The 5,001-nt window shown below is 40.9% G+C and overlaps 1 protein-coding gene across 3 annotated transcripts in view; it reads right to left on the reverse strand.

Annotated features, from left to right (window-relative positions):
* PPP2R2B (protein phosphatase 2 regulatory subunit Bbeta) overlaps positions 1–5,001 on the reverse strand; it is a 453,296-nt gene that overhangs the window by 428,758 nt on the left and 19,537 nt on the right. The gene's annotated exons all lie outside the window — the stretch shown is intronic.

The following is a 5,001-nucleotide window of genomic DNA, read 5'->3' on the forward strand; positions in this document are numbered from 1 at the left end:
GAGAGCAATTAATTGGGAGATTCTGGAGTGCTACACTATGGACCAGGCTGCTCTAAGCTTTTCTTTGGACGGACCTCCTAGGAGACCAGTAGCAATCACTTTTGTCCTGCAAAGTCCCAGCTGGAGCCCTTGCCTTGGGGCCTCCCAACAGCCAGGGGTGCCCTGCCTGTTGCTCACCCTCCCTGAAGCCCAGCTCTTCTGGGAAAGTTACCCTGATCGTTTTTTTTAAAACATGTCCTTACAACTTCCTTTGGGGTAAGTTTCATCATTACAGTTTTTCATTTTGCTAAGAAGGAAAGTAAATCCCAAGAAAACAAAAATTAGCTTATTTAAGATCAATCAGGATGAGCCTTACCCAGGTTTTCACTTTCAAGTCAGAGCACATCAAATTCCTATTCATTCTTCAAGTCTTAAATAAAATGTCACATCTTCAGGGAGAGGTTTCTTAATGCCTCAGACGGGGTCAAATCCTCCTGCTGCTGACTCTGAAATACCATCCTCTCCTTTCAAAGCACTCATTCATTACTGAACATATTTGTTGAGCACCTACTTAGGCAGGCACTGTACGAGGTATTAAAAAAGCAACAGTGAACAAGACAGATAAGATACCCTCCTTTTTATTCGTAAGTAATTATCACTCCTAACATACAGGGTTGTGGTGAAGATTCAATGACACAATTTGTTACAGTATTTAGACTTCCCTGTGGCATGAAGTACAGTTCAATTACTTTGATAATTGCTGTTAAGTATCTAATTCCTTTGCCAGACTCCAAGTAGCAGGAAGATAGAATTTTGACTTTTTCTGAATCTTGAGTGTGAGGTTCACTGCCTGGTGCATAATGGGAATTCGATAAATTTGAGCTGGATTGAATTAAATTGAAGTAAACAGGCAGAATTCTGGCATACCTTTCATCCCCTCCCCCACACTCTGCAGCCAGTGGTAGGTGAAATTCACAATTTGATACATTCTGATCAGGAAAGAAAAGGAACCTCTTTTTGGTTAGTTCCGTCATCTATTCATAAAATATAATATTTTTAGCAGCTATTAAACACTAAGCATGCTTCTAGATGTTGGAAATATATCTGTAAATAATGCAATGAAGTTTAGCTCATTGAGTTTATATTGTAGAAGAAGGAAATAGACAGTAAACAGGTAAACATTATATCAACAAAGTTATTTCAGAATGTGAGAAGGAGAGTAATGATCTGGCAATTTATCCAAAGGAAACAAAAACACTAACTCAAAAAGATATCTGCACCTCGATATTCACTGCAGCATTATTTACAGAAGCCAAGATACGGAAACAACGTAAGTGCCTGTTGATGGATGAATGGATAAACAGAATCTGGTCTGTATATATACCATGTTAATATTAGTCAGACATAAAAAAGAAGAAAATCTTGACATTTCCAACAACATGGATGAATTTTAAGGATATAATGCTAAGGGAAATAAGACGAAGACAAATAGTATACGATTGTACTTATATGTAGAATCTAAAACAAAACAAAACAAAACAAAACAAAGCAACCTCCTTCCCTAGCTCAGATACAGACAGCAGACTGGCAGGGCTGGAGGTGAGGTGGGTGAGGGGTGGGCAACATGAGTAGAGGGGGTCAAAATGTACAAACTTGCAGGTTTAAATAAGTCATGGGGATATAGCATACAGTATGGTGACTACAGTTAGTAATATTGTATTGCATATTTGAAAGTTGCTAAAAGAGTAGATCTTAAAAATTCTTATCAAAAAAATATTGTAACTAGGTATGGTGATGAATATTAACTAGATTTATTGTGGTGATCATTTCACAACATATACAAATACTGAATCACCATACTGTACACCTGAAACGAATCTAATCCTATATGTTAATTATACCTCAATTTTTTTAGAAGTAGGATGAACAGAATAAAATGTGGGCTGTGGCAGAGAGTGACTCACTTGGCTTAGAAGGTCAGGGAGGGCTTCTCTGGGGAGGTAACATTTCAGCTGAAGCCTAAAAGACAACTTGCTGGCCAACAAATGGTTTTGGCTCTCTAATCACCCAACCCTGCGACAGTCTGTACATTTTCTTTCAGAGCAGAAAGGTCTTCTACCTTAATTAGTTAATGATGTAATTCTTTCAAAATAACAGTTTATTTGCTGTTAGTTCCACAGCTTTCCTCTGAGTTCAGCGAGGACACATAGTGTGCTGTGCTGCTCACTGTGGCGTCCCCAGACCTCCCTGAGAGCCCAGCTGAGACTTGATTCACACGGTTGATGGGGAGCCTGAACCGACGACTCGGCCAGCAAGTGACTAAACAAGTGGGAGGTGGGCAGCTACGGATAAGAGTAAAGAGGATTTTGAAGGTGGAGGGCAGGCTCGATTTAATGCTGATGCAAAGGGAAAAATAGAACCTCGCTGGTTACAACAGAAGATTCTGGGTCTCAACGAAAAGACTATAAAGTGAAAAGCATAATAAAGCCAAGCACATTTTCCACCCAATTTTATATACTGACTCCGATAGTACCTTACAAAAAGTAATGAGCTTCTCCTCATTTATAAAGCAATAAATAAATATAGAGCAAGTAGCCAGTATTGTTTCATTTTTAGGCATATGAATATGACTTGATTTTTATGTGTTTTTTTTTTTTTTTTCCTTTTTCCTTTTAGAGATTGAAGGGGGGAGAAGCAGAGAAAGAGGGAGAGAGAGAATCTTAAGCAGGCTCCACACAGCACAGAGCCCAACAGGGGACTTGGTTCCACCATCTTGGGATCATGACCTGAGCCAAAATCAAGAGTCAGACACTTAAATGACTGAGCCATCCAGGCGCCCTGGACTTGGTTTTCATAAAGGTAACAACAGTAATAACACTGACCATCAAATGGGAGTCCTTAGTAGGCCCAGTCACTGTGCTAACCCCTATGCCCAGGAGATCTCATTTAAGTCTCTTGAAAAACGTATAATAAAGTTTGTTATTATTTTATTTGTTTATACATGAGGAAATGTGCATAGAGATGTGAGATAACTTACCAACTGCAGGCAAGTGGAGGAGCTAAGATTCCAGTACCGACTCCTCACTCCTACCCCCACTCTGTCTGGACGCTCTACTGCTTCCTGGGGCTACATGACCTTGACACTGTCTTCCCTGGTGTCTGATGTAGGACAGATCACCTAGAAGGACACTCAACTTCTGTGTCTACTTATGTGGAATTTGTAGGTATTTGATCAGGGCTGGTCAAGGTTACATCTGCCCTATTAGAAAGAAAGGGTTTGCTAATGACTAGCATAATCATGTGGGGAAACTATAACCAAATCCACACACCTATGCATCAATGCCTCTAGACATTCACTATGCATTGAAGGGTTACTTTTTCCAAGCCACAGTGCGAAGGACCACAGAAATGGAGGAAGAGGTAAGGCACAGAGTGGAAAGGTGAGTAGGCAGGAAAGAAATCAATGAAAACTATGACTATATTACAAACTACAGAAGGGCCATAAGAGAGCAGTGGATCAGGAAAACCTCATACCTAATTGAGACTTAGGGTTGGAGTCCATGAAGACTTCCTGGAGGTGGTAGTATCTGAGATATGCTTTGAAGCACATGGAGAATTTGAATCTATGGAGATGTGAGTGAGAAGAGCATTCTGGTAGTAATTAAAAATTAGAACAACAGTTTGATGGTAGGGAACTTCAAGAATTATTTGGGGGGAAAGTGAGTACTTCTGTTTATTAGTCTACTTAATACCTTTAGAAATGGTTTTTAATGGTACTATATGAACATGAAAATAATATTATATGTCCTTAAATTTAACTACATAGTTATTCACAACTCAAATTCACTCCATTTACTCTGAATTAATGGAATTATAACACATTTTATTTATTTATTTATTTTTTAATGTTTTCTTTATTTCTGAGACAGAAAGAGACACAGAAAGAGACACAGAGAGAGACAGAGAGAGATGGTGTGAGCAGGGAAGGGTCAGAGAGAGAGAGAGAGAGAGAGACAGAATCTGAAACAGGCTCCAGGCTCTGAGCTGGCTGTCAGCACAGAGCCCAACGCAGGGCTCGAACCCATGAACCACGAGATCATGACCTGAGCCGAAGTCAGACGCTTAACTGACTGTGCCACCCAGGAGTCCCTAACACCTTTTAGACATAGAAAGTAGGTTCCGACTTCAGTGTTTGGGCTATGCACAAATCAGCTTTCATCTGGAAATAGTAGACTTCAACCTCCTTTTCCAAGCTGGATAAGGAAATGCCCAATCATTCGGTCTATACAATGCCCCAAAGCCTTTGTGAGAAGAAAGCCCAGAATGTGTTTCCAATTCCTCAGAAGGAATTGCCTTGTCGGCTCCCCTCCTGCCCGTCGTTGGGTTTTAATTAAACTGGACAGTGTGAAAGCGAATCGATATGCCAGGATATTAACAACATACTTTTTAAGGATTTCTGCAGCCATGGTGTCTGTTTTGGCCGTCATCCCCAGCATCAGACAGCATGACCTCCTTCTGAGCAGATGAGAACATCAAGGGTTTTAAGGCAACCCAGCACAACGAATCTAGTTGGCAAGATCTTAGTTTTCTGATCCTTAGGCCACCCTTTAGAAAGATAAGAGAAGGGTTTGAGTGATCGGGTTTAATGCCTTCTGCATTAAAACACTTGCAACAAATTTTCCCTTGATTCTGAGAGGCCAGAATAAGAAATCTTTCAGGAGGCAGCAGGGGAGAACGTGGGCTACCTGTTGTTCTCGAGGTATGGAGAAAGACTTGCTTGTTCAGCGGAAACGCTCTCCCGGGGAGCGCCGCACTGCACACGCAGCCTGCGCAAGAGTTCTCTTTGGCCTGCAGAGTATTTTAGTTTTTAATTCAAACTGTGTGCCTTTTCCGAGGCAATGTACTCACCAGGCGCCTGCATCTGGAGAGAGTTACACTCTTCTGTTCCTCTCTGTTTCAGTCAGTGAGTTTTGCTTACCACTGGGTTTCTCTACATCAGCACTACTGACCGACATTTAGGCT

Source organism: Crocuta crocuta, unplaced genomic scaffold (assembly GCF_008692635.1).
Source record: "Crocuta crocuta isolate KB4526 unplaced genomic scaffold, BGI_CrCroc_1.0 scaffold107, whole genome shotgun sequence".
In the NCBI taxonomy this organism is placed as follows: domain Eukaryota; kingdom Metazoa; phylum Chordata; class Mammalia; order Carnivora; family Hyaenidae; genus Crocuta; species Crocuta crocuta.